Source organism: Mixophyes fleayi, chromosome 1 (genome assembly GCF_038048845.1).
Source record: "Mixophyes fleayi isolate aMixFle1 chromosome 1, aMixFle1.hap1, whole genome shotgun sequence".
NCBI lineage: Eukaryota > Metazoa > Chordata > Amphibia > Anura > Limnodynastidae > Mixophyes > Mixophyes fleayi.
This window is the reverse complement of record NC_134402.1, coordinates 160,888,572-160,909,042: the sequence shown is the minus strand read 5'-3', so window position 1 is coordinate 160,909,042 and position 20,471 is coordinate 160,888,572. Positions and strand designations below refer to the sequence as shown.

The 20,471-nt window shown below is 35.1% G+C and overlaps 7 non-coding genes across 7 annotated transcripts; all 7 read right to left on the bottom strand.

The window, feature by feature from the left end:
* Positions 1 to 3,360: 3,360 nt before the first annotated feature.
* Positions 3,361 to 3,433, bottom strand: TRNAK-UUU (transfer RNA lysine (anticodon UUU)). The gene has a single exon. It is a non-coding gene; the product is annotated as a tRNA-Lys (tRNA).
* A 3,018-nt stretch (positions 3,434 to 6,451) lies between these two features.
* TRNAK-UUU (transfer RNA lysine (anticodon UUU)) lies at positions 6,452 to 6,524 on the bottom strand. The gene has a single exon. It is a non-coding gene; the product is annotated as a tRNA-Lys (tRNA).
* A 4,059-nt stretch (positions 6,525 to 10,583) lies between these two features.
* TRNAK-UUU (transfer RNA lysine (anticodon UUU)) lies at positions 10,584 to 10,656 on the bottom strand. Its single transcript has one exon. It is a non-coding gene; the product is annotated as a tRNA-Lys (tRNA).
* Positions 10,657 to 13,706: 3,050 nt separating this feature from the next.
* Positions 13,707 to 13,779, bottom strand: TRNAK-UUU (transfer RNA lysine (anticodon UUU)). Its single transcript has one exon. It is a non-coding gene; the product is annotated as a tRNA-Lys (tRNA).
* Positions 13,780 to 16,797: 3,018 nt separating this feature from the next.
* On the bottom strand, positions 16,798 to 16,870 carry TRNAK-UUU (transfer RNA lysine (anticodon UUU)). The gene has a single exon. It is a non-coding gene; the product is annotated as a tRNA-Lys (tRNA).
* A 1,475-nt stretch (positions 16,871 to 18,345) lies between these two features.
* Positions 18,346 to 18,418, bottom strand: TRNAK-UUU (transfer RNA lysine (anticodon UUU)). The gene has a single exon. It is a non-coding gene; the product is annotated as a tRNA-Lys (tRNA).
* A 967-nt stretch (positions 18,419 to 19,385) lies between these two features.
* TRNAK-UUU (transfer RNA lysine (anticodon UUU)) lies at positions 19,386 to 19,458 on the bottom strand. The gene has a single exon. It is a non-coding gene; the product is annotated as a tRNA-Lys (tRNA).
* Positions 19,459 to 20,471: the final 1,013 nt, after the last annotated feature.

Genomic DNA, 20,471 nt, shown 5'->3' with positions numbered 1-20,471 from the left:
ATTATAAACCAGTCATACTGTGAGATTGTAAAATGTGAAGAGAAGTTCATCAGCTAAATCAATAAATTATCTTGCGTTATGCTTGGAGTTTCTTGTATTTTTGTTCAAATAATATGGCTATTTACTGCAGAATCACTTGTTTCCTCATCAACAATTTGAGAAATGATGATAATGACCTTTTTCACTTGTCCCACATAGCATCTCAAGTTTCTAGGAAATTATGTATTTGGATTGGACTGACCTGACTTGCACTTACAGATGTTCACTAATGTCCAGCTTTTATCAGTACATGACAGTGTAATGTAATCATACTGTGAAATTGTGTAATGGTAAGAGAAGTTGACCAACTAAGTCAATAAATTCACTTGCGAAAAAAAAAAAAGTTTATTTCACCTTGGTTGATCATAGAGATCTTAGTACACTATAAGTATTCATACCCTTCAAGACTCAATTTCATCTGTACACTTTATTTACAGATGTACACTAATGTCATGCTTGAGTAATGGCATTATAATCCAGTCATACTGTGAATTTGTAAAATGTGAAGAGAAGTTCATCAGCTAAATCAATAAATTATCTTGCGTTATGCGTGGAGTTTCTTGTATTTTTGTCCAAATAGTATGGCTATTTACTGCAGAATCACTTGTTTCCTTATCAACAATGTGAGAAATGATGATAATGACCTTTTTCACTTGTCCCACATAGCATCTCAAGTTTCTAGGAAATTATGTATTTGGATTGGACTGACCTGACTTGCACTTACAGATGTTCACTAATGTCCAGCTTTTATCAGTACATGACAGTGTAATGTAATCATACTGTGAAATTGTGTAATGGTAAGAGAAGTTGACCAACTAAGTCAATAAATCCACTTGCGATAAAAAAAAAAGTTTATTTCACCTTGGTTGATCATAGAGATCTTAGTACACTATAAGTATTCATACCCTTCAAGACTCAATTTCATCTGTACACTTTATTTACAGATGTACACTAATGTCATGCTTGAGTAATGGCATTATAATCCAGTCATACTGTGAATTTGTAAAATGTGAAGAGAAGTTCATCAGCTAAATCAATAAATTATCTTGCGTTATGTGTGAAGTTTCTGGTATTATTGTCCAAATAATATGGCTATTTACTGCAGAATCACTTGTTTCCTTATCAACAATGTGAGAAATGATGATAATGACCTTTTTCACTTTTATCGTGGAAATCCTTCACAGCATACGTTTTGCATGGCACAGAGAATATAGATTGCCATTGTTTAAAAGGCATACACACCTGAACAGGGACTTGAACCCTGGACCCTCAGATTAAATGTCTGATGCTCTACCGACTGAGCTATCCAGGCTCTCTTATTATCTTGTACTCATCTGGAAAATGGGCAGTTCTGTAACCAATGCCAATTTAATCGTGGCCAATGTTCTGTAAAGTGTGAGCCGAAAGGCTTGGTTGGAAGGTCACAGGATGCAAAAAGCTTTGATTGTCCCTTGGTTGAACATTTAGATCCCACCAAACTGTAAGTATCAATGCCCTTCAAGATTCATTTTCAACTATACTGCTTGGGGGATTAATTTGTTTGCTGTCTAATTTAATTACTATGTTGCTAACAAATTGGGATTAAGTTGGGTTAGATAGGAAATGAGGTGAAATGTCTAACCTTAATATACTTAGAATTTAATCTACAAGTAATATTTGCCTCATAGCATTTTATTTAGATGCTGCACCACTTTAAGTCCCACATAGCATCTCAAGTTTCTAGGAAATTATGTATTTGGATTGGACTGACCTGACTTGCACTTACAGATGTTCACTAATGTCCAGCTTTTATCAGTACATGACAGTGTAATGTAATCATACTGTGAAATTGTGTAATGGTAAGAGAAGTTGACCAACTAAGTCAATAAATCCACTTGCGATAAAAAAAAAAGTTTATTTCACCTTGGTTGATCATAGAGATCTTAGTACACTATAAGTATTCATACCCTTCAAGACTCAATTTCATCTGTACACTTTATTTACAGATGTACACTAATGTCATGCTTGAGTAATGGCATTATAATCCAGTCATACTGTGAATTTGTAAAATGTGAAGAGAAGTTCATCAGCTAAATCAATAAATTATCTTGCGTTATGTGTGAAGTTTCTGGTATTATTGTCCAAATAATATGGCTATTTACTGCAGAATCACTTGTTTCCTTATCAACAATGTGAGAAATGATGATAATGACCTTTTTCACTTTTATCGTGGAAATCCTTCACAGCATACGTTTTGCATGGCACAGAGAATATAGATTGCCATTGTTTAAAAGGCATACACGCCTGAACAGGGACTTGAACCCTGGACCCTCAGATTAAAAGTCTGATGCTCTACCTACTGAGCTATCCAGGCTCTCTTATTATCTTGTACTCATCTGGAAAATGGGCAGTTCTGTAACCAATGCCAATTTAATCGTGGCCAATGTTCTGTAAAGTGTGAGCCGAAAGGCTTGGTTGGAAGGTCTCAGGATGCAAAAAGCTTTGATTGTCCCTTGGTTGAACATTTAGATCCCACCAAACTGTAAGTCTTAATGCCCTTCAAGATTCATTTTCAACTATACTGCTTGGGGGATTAATTTGTTTGCTGTCTAATTTAATTACTATGTTGCTAACAAATTGGGATGAAGTTGGGTTAGATAGGAAATGAGGTGAAATGTCTAACCTTAATATACTTAGAATTTAATCTACAAGTAATATTTGCCTCGTAGCATTTTATTTAGATGCTGCACCACTTTAAGTCCCACATAGCATCTCAAGTTTCTAGGAAATTATGTATTTGGATTGGACTGACCTGACTTGCACTTACAGATGTTCACTAATGTCCAGCTTTTATCAGTACATGACAGTGTAATGTAATCATACTGTGAAATTGTGTAATGGTAAGAGAAGTTGACCAACTAAGTCAATAAATCGACTTGCGATAAAAAAAAAAGTTTATTTCACCTTGATTGATCATAGAGATCTTAGTACACTATAAGTATTCATACCCTTCAAGACTCAATTTCATCTGTACACTTTATTTACAGATGTACACTAATGTCATGCTTGAGTAATGGCATTATAATCCAGTCATACTGTGAATTTGTAAAATGTGAAGAGAAGTTCATCAGCTAAATCAATAAATTATCTTGCGTTATGCGTGAAGTTTCTGGTATTATTGTCCAAATAGTATGGCTATTTACTGCAGAATCACTTGTTTCCTTATCAACAATGTGAGAAATGATGATAATGACCTTTTTCACTTTTATCGTGGAAATCCTTCACAGCATACGTTTTGCATGGCACAGAGAATATAGATTGCCATTGTTTAAAAGGCATACATGCCTGAACAGGGACTTGAACCCTGGACCCTCAGATTAAAAGTCTGATGCTCTACCGACTGAGCTATCCAGGCTCTCTTATTATCTTGTACTCATCTGGAAAATGGGCAGTTCTGTAACCAATGCCAATTTAATCGTGGCCAATGTTCTGTAAAGTGTGAGCCGAAAGGCTTGGTTGGAAGGTCTCAGGATGCAAAAACCTTTGATTGTCCCTTGGTTGAACATTTAGATCCCACCAAACTGTAAGTCTTAATGCCCTTCAAGATTCATTTTCAACTATACTGCTTGGGGGATTAATTTGTTTGCTGTCTAATTTAATTATTATGTTGCTAACAAATTGGGATGAAGTTGGGTTAGATAGGAAATGAGGTGAAATGTCTAACCTTAATATACTTAGAATTTAATCTACAAGTAATATTTGCCTCGTAGCATTTTATTTAGATGCTGCACCACTTTAAGTCCCACATAGCATCTCAAGTTTCTAGGAAATTATGTATTTGGATTGGACTGACCTGACTTGCACTTACAGATGTTCACTAATGTCCAGCTTTTATCAGTACATGACAGTGTAATGTAATCATACTGTGAATTTGTAAAATAGTAAGAGAAGTTGACCAACTAAGTCAATAAATCCACTTGCGATAAAAAAAAAAGTTTATTTCACCTTGGTTGATCATAGAGATCTTAGTACACTATAAGTATTCATACCCTCCAAGACTCAATTTCATCTGTACACTTAATTTACAGATGTACACTAATGTCATGCTTGTGTAATGGCATTATAATCCAGTCATACTGTGAATTTGTAAAATGTGAAGAGAAGTTCATCAGCTAAATCAATAAATTATCTTGCGTTATGCGTGGAGTTTCTTGTATTTTTGTTCAAATAATATGGCTATTTACTGCAGAATCACTTGTTTCCTCATCAACAATTTGAGAAATGATGATAATGACCTTTTTCACTTTTATCGCGGAAATCCTTCACAGCATACGTTTTGCATGGCACAGAGAACATAGATTGCCATCGTTTAAAAGGCATACACGCCTGAACAGGGACTTGAACCCTGGACCCTCAGATGAAAAGTCTGATGCTCTAGCGACTGAGCTATCCAGGCTCTCTTTTTATCTTGTACTCATCTGGAAAATGGGCAGTTCTGTAACCAATGCCAATTTAATCGTGGCCAATGTTCTGTAAAGTGTGAGCCGAAAGGCTTGGTTGGAAGGTCTCAGGATGCAAAAAGCTTTGATTGTCCCTTGGTTGAACATTTAGATCCCACCAAACTGTAAGTCTTAATGCCCTTCAAGATTCATTTTCAACTATACTGCTTGGGGTATTATTTTGTTTGCTGTCTAATTTAATTACTATGTTGCTAACAAATTGGGATGAAGTTGGGTTAGATAGGAAATGAGGTGAAATGTCTAACCTTAATATACTTAGAATTTAATCTACAAGTAATATTTGCCTCGTAGCATTTTATTTAGATGCTGCACCACTTTAAGTCCCACATAGCATCTCAAGTTTCTAGGAAATTATGTATTTGGATTGGACTGACCTGACTTGCACTTACAGATGTTCACTAATGTCCAGCTTTTATCAGTACAAGACAGTGTAATGTAATCATACTGTGAAATTGTGTAATGGTAAGAGAAGTTGACCAAGTCAATAAATCCATTTGCGATAAAAAAAAAGTTTATTTCACCTTCGTTGATCATAGAGATCTTATTACACTATAAGTATTCATACCCTTCAAGACTCAATTTCATCTGTACACTTTATTTACAGATGTACACTAATGTCATGCTTGAGTAATGGCATTATAAACCAGTCATACTGTGAGATTGTAAAATGTGAAGAGAAGTTCATCAGCTAAATCAATAAATTATCTTGCGTTATGCTTGGAGTTTCTTGTATTTTTGTTCAAATAATATGGCTATTTACTGCAGAATCACTTGTTTCCTCATCAACAATTTGAGAAATGATGATAATGACCTTTTTCACTTGTCCCACATAGCATCTCAAGTTTCTAGGAAATTATGTATTTGGATTGGACTGACCTGACTTGCACTTACAGATGTTCACTAATGTCCAGCTTTTATCAGTACATGACAGTGTAATGTAATCATACTGTGAAATTGTGTAATGGTAAGAGAAGTTGACCAACTAAGTCAATAAATCCACTTGCGATAAAAAAAAAAGTTTATTTCACCTTGGTTGATCATAGAGATCTTAGTACACTATAAGTATTCATACCCTTCAAGACTCAATTTCATCTGTACACTTTATTTACAGATGTACACTAATGTCATGCTTGAGTAATGGCATTATAATCCAGTCATACTGTGAATTTGTAAAATGTGAAGAGAAGTTCATCAGCTAAATCAATAAATTATCTTGCGTTATGCGTGGAGTTTCTTGTATTTTTGTCCAAATAGTATGGCTATTTACTGCAGAATCACTTGTTTCCTTATCAACAATGTGAGAAATGATGATAATGACCTTTTTCACTTGTCCCACATAGCATCTCAAGTTTCTAGGAAATTATGTATTTGGATTGGACTGACCTGACTTGCACTTACAGATGTTCACTAATGTCCAGCTTTTATCAGTACATGACAGTGTAATGTAATCATACTGTGAAATTGTGTAATGGTAAGAGAAGTTGACCAACTAAGTCAATAAATCCACTTGCGATAAAAAAAAAAGTTTATTTCACCTTGGTTGATCATAGAGATCTTAGTACACTATAAGTATTCATACCCTTCAAGACTCAATTTCATCTGTACACTTTATTTACAGATGTACACTAATGTCATGCTTGAGTAATGGCATTATAATCCAGTCATACTGTGAATTTGTAAAATGTGAAGAGAAGTTCATCAGCTAAATCAATAAATTATCTTGCGTTATGCGTGGAGTTTCTTGTATTTTTGTCCAAATAGTATGGCTATTTACTGCAGAATCACTTGTTTCCTTATCAACAATGTGAGAAATGATGATAATGACCTTTTTCACTTTTATCGTGGAAATCCTTCACAGCATACGTTTTGCATGGCACAGAGAATATAGATTGCCATTGTTTAAAAGGCATACACGCCTGAACAGGGACTTGAACCCTGGACCCTCAGATTAAAAGTCTGATGCTCTACCGACTGAGCTATCCAGGCTCTCTTATTATCTTGTACTCATCTGGAAAATGGGCAGTTCTGTAACCAATGCCAATTTAATCGTGGCCAATGTTCTGTAAAGTGTGAGCCGAAAGGCTTGGTTGGAAGGTCACAGGATGCAAAAAGCTTTGATTGTCCCTTGGTTGAACATTTAGATCCCACCAAACTGTAAGTATCAATGCCCTTCAAGATTCATTTTCAACTATACTGCTTGGGGGATTAATTTGTTTGCTGTCTAATTTAATTACTATGTTGCTAACAAATTGGGATTAAGTTGGGTTAGATAGGAAATGAGGTGAAATGTCTAACCTTAATATACTTAGAATTTAATCTACAAGTAATATTTGCCTCGTAGCATTTTATTTAGATGCTGCACCACTTTAAGTCCCACATAGCATCTCAAGTTTCTAGGAAATTATGTATTTGGATTGGACTGACCTGACTTGCACTTACAGATGTTCACTAATGTCCAGCTTTTATCAGTACATGACAGTGTAATGTAATCATACTGTGAAATTGTGTAATGGTAAGAGAAGTTGACCAACTAAGTCAATAAATCCACTTGCGATAAAAAAAAAAGTTTATTTCACCTTGGTTGATCATAGAGATCTTAGTACACTATAAGTATTCATACCCTTCAAGACTCAATTTCATCTGTACACTTTATTTACAGATGTACACTAATGTCATGCTTGAGTAATGGCATTATAATCCAGTCATACTGTGAATTTGTAAAATGTGAAGAGAAGTTCATCAGCTAAATCAATAAATTATCTTGCGTTATGTGTGAAGTTTCTGGTATTATTGTCCAAATAATATGGCTATTTACTGCAGAATCACTTGTTTCCTTATCAACAATGTGAGAAATGATGATAATGACCTTTTTCACTTTTATCGTGGAAATCCTTCACAGCATACGTTTTGCATGGCACAGAGAATATAGATTGCCATTGTTTAAAAGGCATACACACCTGAACAGGGACTTGAACCCTGGACCCTCAGATTAAAAGTCTGATGCTCTACCGACTGAGCTATCCAGGCTCTCTTATTATCTTGTACTCATCTGGAAAATGGGCAGTTCTGTAACCAATGCCAATTTAATCGTGGCCAATGTTCTGTAAAGTGTGAGCCGAAAGGCTTGGTTGGAAGGTCTCAGGATGCAAAAACCTTTGATTGTCCCTTGGTTGAACATTTAGATCCCACCAAACTGTAAGTCTTAATGCCCTTCAAGATTCATTTTCAACTATACTGCTTGGGGGATTAATTTGTTTGCTGTCTAATTTAATTATTATGTTGCTAACAAATTGGGATGAAGTTGGGTTAGATAGGAAATGAGGTGAAATGTCTAACCTTAATATACTTAGAATTTAATCTACAAGTAATATTTGCCTCGTAGCATTTTATTTAGATGCTGCACCACTTTAAGTCCCACATAGCATCTCAAGTTTCTAGGAAATTATGTATTTGGATTGGACTGACCTGACTTGCACTTACAGATGTTCACTAATGTCCAGCTTTTATCAGTACATGACAGTGTAATGTAATCATACTGTGAATTTGTAAAATAGTAAGAGAAGTTGACCAACTAAGTCAATAAATCCACTTGCGATAAAAAAAAAAGTTTATTTCACCTTGGTTGATCATAGAGATCTTAGTACACTATAAGTATTCATACCCTCCAAGACTCAATTTCATCTGTACACTTAATTTACAGATGTACACTAATGTCATGCTTGTGTAATGGCATTATAATCCAGTCATACTGTGAATTTGTAAAATGTGAAGAGAAGTTCATCAGCTAAATCAATAAATTATCTTGCGTTATGCGTGGAGTTTCTTGTATTTTTGTTCAAATAATATGGCTATTTACTGCAGAATCACTTGTTTCCTCATCAACAATTTGAGAAATGATGATAATGACCTTTTTCACTTTTATCGCGGAAATCCTTCACAGCATACGTTTTGCATGGCACAGAGAACATAGATTGCCATCGTTTAAAAGGCATACACGCCTGAACAGGGACTTGAACCCTGGACCCTCAGATGAAAAGTCTGATGCTCTAGCGACTGAGCTATCCAGGCTCTCTTTTTATCTTGTACTCATCTGGAAAATGGGCAGTTCTGTAACCAATGCCAATTTAATCGTGGCCAATGTTCTGTAAAGTGTGAGCCGAAAGGCTTGGTTGGAAGGTCTCAGGATGCAAAAAGCTTTGATTGTCCCTTGGTTGAACATTTAGATCCCACCAAACTGTAAGTCTTAATGCCCTTCAAGATTCATTTTCAACTATACTGCTTGGGGGATTATTTTGTTTGCTGTCTAATTTAATTACTATGTTGCTAACAAATTGGGATGAAGTTGGGTTAGATAGGAAATGAGGTGAAATGTCTAACCTTAATATACTTAGAATTTAATCTACAAGTAATATTTGCCTCGTAGCATTTTATTTAGATGCTGCACCACTTTAAGTCCCACATAGCATCTCAAGTTTCTAGGAAATTATGTATTTGGATTGGACTGACCTGACTTGCACTTACAGATGTTCACTAATGTCCAGCTTTTATCAGTACAAGACAGTGTAATGTAATCATACTGTGAAATTGTGTAATGGTAAGAGAAGTTGACCAAGTCAATAAATCCATTTGCGATAAAAAAAAAGTTTATTTCACCTTCGTTGATCATAGAGATCTTATTACACTATAAGTATTCATACCCTTCAAGACTCAATTTCATCTGTACACTTTATTTACAGATGTACACTAATGTCATGCTTGAGTAATGGCATTATAAACCAGTCATACTGTGAGATTGTAAAATGTGAAGAGAAGTTCATCAGCTAAATCAATAAATTATCTTGCGTTATGCTTGGAGTTTCTTGTATTTTTGTTCAAATAATATGGCTATTTACTGCAGAATCACTTGTTTCCTCATCAACAATTTGAGAAATGATGATAATGACCTTTTTCACTTGTCCCACATAGCATCTCAAGTTTCTAGGAAATTATGTATTTGGATTGGACTGACCTGACTTGCACTTACAGATGTTCACTAATGTCCAGCTTTTATCAGTACATGACAGTGTAATGTAATCATACTGTGAAATTGTGTAATGGTAAGAGAAGTTGACCAACTAAGTCAATAAATCCACTTGCGATAAAAAAAAAAGTTTATTTCACCTTGGTTGATCATAGAGATCTTAGTACACTATAAGTATTCATACCCTTCAAGACTCAATTTCATCTGTACACTTTATTTACAGATGTACACTAATGTCATGCTTGAGTAATGGCATTATAATCCAGTCATACTGTGAATTTGTAAAATGTGAAGAGAAGTTCATCAGCTAAATCAATAAATTATCTTGCGTTATGCGTGGAGTTTCTTGTATTTTTGTCCAAATAGTATGGCTATTTACTGCAGAATCACTTGTTTCCTTATCAACAATGTGAGAAATGATGATAATGACCTTTTTCACTTGTCCCACATAGCATCTCAAGTTTCTAGGAAATTATGTATTTGGATTGGACTGACCTGACTTGCACTTACAGATGTTCACTAATGTCCAGCTTTTATCAGTACATGACAGTGTAATGTAATCATACTGTGAAATTGTGTAATGGTAAGAGAAGTTGACCAACTAAGTCAATAAATCCACTTGCGATAAAAAAAAAAGTTTATTTCACCTTGGTTGATCATAGAGATCTTAGTACACTATAAGTATTCATACCCTTCAAGACTCAATTTCATCTGTACACTTTATTTACAGATGTACACTAATGTCATGCTTGAGTAATGGCATTATAATCCAGTCATACTGTGAATTTGTAAAATGTGAAGAGAAGTTCATCAGCTAAATCAATAAATTATCTTGCGTTATGCGTGGAGTTTCTTGTATTTTTGTCCAAATAGTATGGCTATTTACTGCAGAATCACTTGTTTCCTTATCAACAATGTGAGAAATGATGATAATGACCTTTTTCACTTTTATCGTGGAAATCCTTCACAGCATACGTTTTGCATGGCACAGAGAATATAGATTGCCATTGTTTAAAAGGCATACACGCCTGAACAGGGACTTGAACCCTGGACCCTCAGATTAAAAGTCTGATGCTCTACCGACTGAGCTATCCAGGCTCTCTTATTATCTTGTACTCATCTGGAAAATGGGCAGTTCTGTAACCAATGCCAATTTAATCGTGGCCAATGTTCTGTAAAGTGTGAGCCGAAAGGCTTGGTTGGAAGGTCACAGGATGCAAAAAGCTTTGATTGTCCCTTGGTTGAACATTTAGATCCCACCAAACTGTAAGTATCAATGCCCTTCAAGATTCATTTTCAACTATACTGCTTGGGGGATTAATTTGTTTGCTGTCTAATTTAATTACTATGTTGCTAACAAATTGGGATTAAGTTGGGTTAGATAGGAAATGAGGTGAAATGTCTAACCTTAATATACTTAGAATTTAATCTACAAGTAATATTTGCCTCGTAGCATTTTATTTAGATGCTGCACCACTTTAAGTCCCACATAGCATCTCAAGTTTCTAGGAAATTATGTATTTGGATTGGACTGACCTGACTTGCACTTACAGATGTTCACTAATGTCCAGCTTTTATCAGTACATGACAGTGTAATGTAATCATACTGTGAAATTGTGTAATGGTAAGAGAAGTTGACCAACTAAGTCAATAAATCCACTTGCGATAAAAAAAAAAGTTTATTTCACCTTGGTTGATCATAGAGATCTTAGTACACTATAAGTATTCATACCCTTCAAGACTCAATTTCATCTGTACACTTTATTTACAGATGTACACTAATGTCATGCTTGAGTAATGGCATTATAATCCAGTCATACTGTGAATTTGTAAAATGTGAAGAGAAGTTCATCAGCTAAATCAATAAATTATCTTGCGTTATGTGTGAAGTTTCTGGTATTATTGTCCAAATAATATGGCTATTTACTGCAGAATCACTTGTTTCCTTATCAACAATGTGAGAAATGATGATAATGACCTTTTTCACTTTTATCGTGGAAATCCTTCACAGCATACGTTTTGCATGGCACAGAGAATATAGATTGCCATTGTTTAAAAGGCATACACACCTGAACAGGGACTTGAACCCTGGACCCTCAGATTAAAAGTCTGATGCTCTACCGACTGAGCTATCCAGGCTCTCTTATTATCTTGTACTCATCTGGAAAATGGGCAGTTCTGTAACCAATGCCAATTTAATCGTGGCCAATGTTCTGTAAAGTGTGAGCCGAAAGGCTTGGTTGGAAGGTCACAGGATGCAAAAAGCTTTGATTGTCCCTTGGTTGAACATTTAGATCCCACCAAACTGTAAGTATCAATGCCCTTCAAGATTCATTTTCAACTATACTGCTTGGGGGATTAATTTGTTTGCTGTCTAATTTAATTACTATGTTGCTAACAAATTGGGATTAAGTTGGGTTAGATAGGAAATGAGGTGAAATGTCTAACCTTAATATACTTAGAATTTAATCTACAAGTAATATTTGCCTCATAGCATTTTATTTAGATGCTGCACCACTTTAAGTCCCACATAGCATCTCAAGTTTCTAGGAAATTATGTATTTGGATTGGACTGACCTGACTTGCACTTACAGATGTTCACTAATGTCCAGCTTTTATCAGTACATGACAGTGTAATGTAATCATACTGTGAAATTGTGTAATGGTAAGAGAAGTTGACCAACTAAGTCAATAAATCCACTTGCGATAAAAAAAAAAGTTTATTTCACCTTGGTTGATCATAGAGATCTTAGTACACTATAAGTATTCATACCCTTCAAGACTCAATTTCATCTGTACACTTTATTTACAGATGTACACTAATGTCATGCTTGAGTAATGGCATTATAATCCAGTCATACTGTGAATTTGTAAAATGTGAAGAGAAGTTCATCAGCTAAATCAATAAATTATCTTGCGTTATGTGTGAAGTTTCTGGTATTATTGTCCAAATAATATGGCTATTTACTGCAGAATCACTTGTTTCCTTATCAACAATGTGAGAAATGATGATAATGACCTTTTTCACTTTTATCGTGGAAATCCTTCACAGCATACGTTTTGCATGGCACAGAGAATATAGATTGCCATTGTTTAAAAGGCATACACGCCTGAACAGGGACTTGAACCCTGGACCCTCAGATTAAAAGTCTGATGCTCTACCTACTGAGCTATCCAGGCTCTCTTATTATCTTGTACTCATCTGGAAAATGGGCAGTTCTGTAACCAATGCCAATTTAATCGTGGCCAATGTTCTGTAAAGTGTGAGCCGAAAGGCTTGGTTGGAAGGTCTCAGGATGCAAAAAGCTTTGATTGTCCCTTGGTTGAACATTTAGATCCCACCAAACTGTAAGTCTTAATGCCCTTCAAGATTCATTTTCAACTATACTGCTTGGGGGATTAATTTGTTTGCTGTCTAATTTAATTACTATGTTGCTAACAAATTGGGATGAAGTTGGGTTAGATAGGAAATGAGGTGAAATGTCTAACCTTAATATACTTAGAATTTAATCTACAAGTAATATTTGCCTCGTAGCATTTTATTTAGATGCTGCACCACTTTAAGTCCCACATAGCATCTCAAGTTTCTAGGAAATTATGTATTTGGATTGGACTGACCTGACTTGCACTTACAGATGTTCACTAATGTCCAGCTTTTATCAGTACATGACAGTGTAATGTAATCATACTGTGAAATTGTGTAATGGTAAGAGAAGTTGACCAACTAAGTCAATAAATCGACTTGCGATAAAAAAAAAAGTTTATTTCACCTTGATTGATCATAGAGATCTTAGTACACTATAAGTATTCATACCCTTCAAGACTCAATTTCATCTGTACACTTTATTTACAGATGTACACTAATGTCATGCTTGAGTAATGGCATTATAATCCAGTCATACTGTGAATTTGTAAAATGTGAAGAGAAGTTCATCAGCTAAATCAATAAATTATCTTGCGTTATGCGTGAAGTTTCTGGTATTATTGTCCAAATAGTATGGCTATTTACTGCAGAATCACTTGTTTCCTTATCAACAATGTGAGAAATGATGATAATGACCTTTTTCACTTTTATCGTGGAAATCCTTCACAGCATACATTTTGCATGGCACAGAGAATATAGATTGCCATTGTTTAAAAGGCATACATGCCTGAACAGGGACTTGAACCCTGGACCCTCAGATTAAAAGTCTGATGCTCTACCGACTGAGCTATCCAGGCTCTCTTATTATCTTGTACTCATCTGGAAAATGGGCAGTTCTGTAACCAATGCCAATTTAATCGTGGCCAATGTTCTGTAAAGTGTGAGCCGAAAGGCTTGGTTGGAAGGTCTCAGGATGCAAAAACCTTTGATTGTCCCTTGGTTGAACATTTAGATCCCACCAAACTGTAAGTCTTAATGCCCTTCAAGATTCATTTTCAACTATACTGCTTGGGGGATTAATTTGTTTGCTGTCTAATTTAATTATTATGTTGCTAACAAATTGGGATGAAGTTGGGTTAGATAGGAAATGAGGTGAAATGTCTAACCTTAATATACTTAGAATTTAATCTACAAGTAATATTTGCCTCGTAGCATTTTATTTAGATGCTGCACCACTTTAAGTCCCACATAGCATCTCAAGTTTCTAGGAAATTATGTATTTGGATTGGACTGACCTGACTTGCACTTACAGATGTTCACTAATGTCCAGCTTTTATCAGTACATGACAGTGTAATGTAATCATACTGTGAATTTGTAAAATAGTAAGAGAAGTTGACCAACTAAGTCAATAAATCCACTTGCGATAAAAAAAAAAGTTTATTTCACCTTGGTTGATCATAGAGATCTTAGTACACTATAAGTATTCATACCCTCCAAGACTCAATTTCATCTGTACACTTAATTTACAGATGTACACTAATGTCATGCTTGTGTAATGGCATTATAATCCAGTCATACTGTGAATTTGTAAAATGTGAAGAGAAGTTCATCAGCTAAATCAATAAATTATCTTGCGTTATGCGTGGAGTTTCTTGTATTTTTGTTCAAATAATATGGCTATTTACTGCAGAATCACTTGTTTCCTCATCAACAATTTGAGAAATGATGATAATGACCTTTTTCACTTTTATCGCGGAAATCCTTCACAGCATACGTTTTGCATGGCACAGAGAACATAGATTGCCATCGTTTAAAAGGCATACACGCCTGAACAGGGACTTGAACCCTGGACCCTCAGATGAAAAGTCTGATGCTCTAGCGACTGAGCTATCCAGGCTCTCTTTTTATCTTGTACTCATCTGGAAAATGGGCAGTTCTGTAACCAATGCCAATTTAATCGTGGCCAATGTTCTGTAAAGTGTGAGCCGAAAGGCTTGGTTGGAAGGTCTCAGGATGCAAAAAGCTTTGATTGTCCCTTGGTTGAACATTTAGATCCCACCAAACTGTAAGTCTTAATGCCCTTCAAGATTCATTTTCAACTATACTGCTTGGGGGATTATTTTGTTTGCTGTCTAATTTAATTACTATGTTGCTAACAAATTGGGATGAAGTTGGGTTAGATAGGAAATGAGGTGAAATGTCTAACCTTAATATACTTAGAATTTAATCTACAAGTAATATTTGCCTCGTAGCATTTTATTTAGATGCTGCACCACTTTAAGTCCCACATAGCATCTCAAGTTTCTAGGAAATTATGTATTTGGATTGGACTGACCTGACTTGCACTTACAGATGTTCACTAATGTCCAGCTTTTATCAGTACAAGACAGTGTAATGTAATCATACTGTGAAATTGTGTAATGGTAAGAGAAGTTGACCAAGTCAATAAATCCATTTGCGATAAAAAAAAAGTTTATTTCACCTTCGTTGATCATAGAGATCTTATTACACTATAAGTATTCATACCCTTCAAGACTCAATTTCATCTGTACACTTTATTTACAGATGTACACTAATGTCATGCTTGAGTAATGGCATTATAAACCAGTCATACTGTGAGATTGTAAAATGTGAAGAGAAGTTCATCAGCTAAATCAATAAATTATCTTGCGTTATGCTTGGAGTTTCTTGTATTTTTGTTCAAATAATATGGCTATTTACTGCAGAATCACTTGTTTCCTCATCAACAATTTGAGAAATGATGATAATGACCTTTTTCACTTGTCCCACATAGCATCTCAAGTTTCTAGGAAATTATGTATTTGGATTGGACTGACCTGACTTGCACTTACAGATGTTCACTAATGTCCAGCTTTTATCAGTACATGACAGTGTAATGTAATCATACTGTGAAATTGTGTAATGGTAAGAGAAGTTGACCAACTAAGTCAATAAATCCACTTGCGATAAAAAAAAAAGTTTATTTCACCTTGGTTGATCATAGAGATCTTAGTACACTATAAGTATTCATACCCTTCAAGACTCAATTTCATCTGTACACTTTATTTACAGATGTACACTAATGTCATGCTTGAGTAATGGCATTATAATCCAGTCATACTGTGAATTTGTAAAATGTGAAGAGAAGTTCATCAGCTAAATCAATAAATTATCTTGCGTTATGCGTGGAGTTTCTTGTATTTTTGTCCAAATAGTATGGCTATTTACTGCAGAATCACTTGTTTCCTTATCAACAATGTGAGAAATGATGATAATGACCTTTTTCACTTGTCCCACATAGCATCTCAAGTTTCTAGGAAATTATGTATTTGGATTGGACTGACCTGACTTGCACTTACAGATGTTCACTAATGTCCAGCTTTTATCAGTACATGACAGTGTAATGTAATCATACTGTGAAATTGTGTAATGGTAAGAGAAGTTGACCAACTAAGTCAATAAATCCACTTGCGATAAAAAAAAAAGTTTATTTCACCTTGGTTGATCATAGAGATCTTAGTACACTATAAGTATTCATACCCTTCAAGACTCAATTTCATCTGTACACTTTATTTACAGATGTACACTAATGTCATGCTTGAGTAATGGCATTATAATCCAGTCATACTGTGAATTTGTAAAATGTGAAGAGAAGTTCATCAGCTAAATCAATAAATTATCTTGCGTTATGCGTGGAGTTTCTTGTATTTTTGTCCAAATAGTATGGCTATTTACTGCAGAATCACTTGTTTCCTTATCAACAATGTGAGAAATGATGATAATGACCTTTTTCACTTTTATCGTGGAAATCCTTCACAGCATACGTTTTGCATGGCACAGAGAATATAGATTGCCATTGTTTAAAAGGCATACACGCCTGAACAGGGACTTGAACCCTGGACCCTCAGATTAAAAGTCTGATGCTCTACCGACTGAGCTATCCAGGCTCTCTTATTATCTTGTACTCATCTGGAAAATGGGCAGTTCTGTAACCAATGCCAATTTAATCGTGGCCAATGTTCTGTAAAGTGTGAGCCGAAAGGCTTGGTTGGAAGGTCACAGGATGCAAAAAGCTTTGATTGTCCCTTGGTTGAACATTTAGATCCCACCAAACTGTAAGTATCAATGCCCTTCAAGATTCATTTTCAACTATACTGCTTGGGGGATTAATTTGTTTGCTGTCTAATTTAATTACTATGTTGCTAACAAATTGGGATTAAGTTGGGTTAGATAGGAAATGAGGTGAAATGTCTAACCTTAATATACTTAGAATTTAATCTACAAGTAATATTTGCCTCGTAGCATTTTATTTAGATGCTGCACCACTTTAAGTCCCACATAGCATCTCAAGTTTCTAGGAAATTATGTATTTGGATTGGACTGACCTGACTTGCACTTACAGATGTTCACTAATGTCCAGCTTTTATCAGTACATGACAGTGTAATGTAATCATACTGTGAAATTGTGTAATGGTAAGAGAAGTTGACCAACTAAGTCAATAAATCCACTTGCGATAAAAAAAAAAGTTTATTTCACCTTGGTTGATCATAGAGATCTTAGTACACTATAAGTATTTATACCCTTCAAGACTCAATTTCATCTGTACACTTTATTTACAGATGTACACTAATGTCATGCTTGAGTAATGGCATTATAATCCAGTCATACTGTGAATTTGTAAAATGTGAAGAGAAGTTCATCAGCTAAATCAATAAATTATCTTGCGTTATGCGTGGAGTTTCTTGTATTTTTGTCCAAATAGTATGGCTATTTACTGCAGAATCACTTGTTTCCTTATCAACAATGTGAGAAATGATGATAATGACCTTTTTCACTTGTCCCACATAGCATCTCAAGTTTCTAGGAAATTATGTATTTGGATTGGACTGACCTGACTTGCACTTACAGATGTTCACTAATGTCCAGCTTTTATCAGTACATGACAGTGTAATGTAATCATACTGTGAAATTGTGTAATGGTAAGAGAAGTTGACCAACTAAGTCAATAAATCCACTTGCGATAAAAAAAAAAGTTTATTTCACCTTGGTTGATCATAGAGATCTTAGTACACTATAAGTATTCATACCCTTCAAGACTCAATTTCATCTGTACACTTTATTTACAGATGTACACTAATGTCATGCTTGAGTAATGGCAATATAATCCAGTCATACTGTGAATTTGTAAAATGTGAAGAGAAGTTCATCAGCTAAATCAATAAATTATCTTGCGTTATGCGTGGAGTTTCTTGTATTTTTGTCCAAATAGTATGGCTATTTACTGCAGAATCACTTGTTTCCTTATCAACAATGTGAGAAATGATGATAATGACCTTTTTCACTTTTATCGTGGAAATCCTTCACAGCATACGTTTTGCATGGCACAGAGAATATAGATTGCCATTGTTTAAAAGGCATACACGCCTGAACAGGGACTTGAACCCTGGACCCTCAGATTAAAAGTCTGATGCTCTACCGACTGAGCTATCCAGGCTCTCTTTTTATCTTGTACTCATCTGGAAAATGGGCAGTTCTGTAACCAATGCCAATTTAATCGTGGCCAATGTTCTGTAAAGTGTGAGCCGAAAGGCTTGGTTGGAAGGTCTCAGGATGCAAAAAGCTTTGATTGTCCCTTGGTTGAACATTTAGATCCCACCAAACTGTAAGTCTTAATGCCCTTCAAGATTCATTTTCAACTATACTGCTTGGGGGATTAATTTGTTTGCTGTCTAATTTAATTACTATGTTGCTAACAAATTGGGATGAAGTTGGGTTAGATAGGAAATGAGGTGAAATGTCTAACCTTAATATACTTAGAATTTAATCTACAGGTAATATTTGCCTCGTAGCATTTTATTTAGATGCTGCACCACTTTAAGTCCCACATAGCATCTCAAGTTTCTAGGAAATTATGTATTTGGATTGGACTGACCTGACTTGCACTTACAGATGTTCACTAATGTCCAGCTTTTATCAGTACATGACAGTGTAATGTAATCATACTGTGAAATTGTGTAATGGTAAGAGAAGTTGACCAACTAAGTCAATAAATCCACTTGCGATAAAAAAAAAGTTTATTTCACCTTGGTTGATCATAGAGATCTTAGTACACTATAAGTATTCATACCCTTCAAGACTCAATTTCATCTGTACACTTTATTTACAGATGTACACTAATGTCATGCTTGAGTAATGGCATTATAATCCAGTCATACTGTGAATTTGTAAAATGTGAAGAGAAGTTCATCAGCTAAATCAATAAATTATCTTGCGTTATGCGTGAAGTTTCTGGTATTATTGTCCAAATAGTATGGCTATTTACTGCAGAATCACTTGTTTCCTTATCAACAATGTGAGAAATGATGATAATGACCTTTTTCACTTTTATCGTGGAAATCCTTCACAGCATACGTTTTGCATGGCACAGAGAATATAGATTGCCATTGTTTAAAAGGCATATACGCCTGAACAGGGACTTGAACCCTGGACCCTCAGATTAAAAGTCTGATGCTCTACCGACTGAGCTATCCAGGCTCTTTTATTATCTTGTACTCATCTGGAAAATGGGCAGTTCTGTAACCAATGCCAATTTAATCGTGGCCAATGTTCTGTAAAGTGTGAGCCGAAAGGCTTGGTTGGAAGGTCACAGGATGCAAAAAGCTTTGATTGTCCCTTGGTTGAACATTTAGATCCCACCAAACTGTAAGTATCAATGCCCTTCAAGATTCATTTTCAACTATACTGCTTGGGGGATTAATTTGTTTGCTGTCTAATTTAATTACTATGTTGCTAACAAATTGGGATTAAGTTGGGTTAGATAGGAAATGAGGTGAAATGTCTAACCTTAATATACTTAGAATTTAATCTACAAGTAATATTTGCCTCGTAGCATTTTATTTAGATGCTGCACCACTTTAAGTCCCACATAGCATCTCAAGTTTCTAGGAAATTATGTATTTGGATTGGACTGACCTGACTTGCACTTACAGATGTTCACTAATGTCCAGCTTTTATCAGTACATGACAGTGTAATGTAATCATACTGTGAAATTGTGTAATGGTAAGAGAAGTTGACCAACTAAGTCAATAAATCCACTTGCGATAAAAAAAAAAGTTTATTTCACCTTGGTTGATCATAGAGATCTTAGTACACTATAAGTATTCATACCCTTCAAGACTCAATTTCATCTGTACACTTTATTTACAGATGTACACTAATGTCATGCTTGAGTAATGGCATTATAATCCAGTCATACTGTGAATTTGTAAAATGTGAAGAGAAGTTCATCAGCTAAATCAATAAATTATCTTGCGTTATGTGTGAAGTTTCTGGTATTATTGTCCAAATAATATGGCTATTTACTGCAGAATCACTTGTTTCCTTATCAACAATGTGAGAAATGATGATAATGACCTTTTTCACTTTTATCGTGGAAATCCTTCACAGCATACGTTTTGCATGGCACAGAGAATATAGATTGCCATTGTTTAAAAGGCATACACACCTGAACAGGGACTTGAACCCTGGACCCTCAGATTAAAAGTCT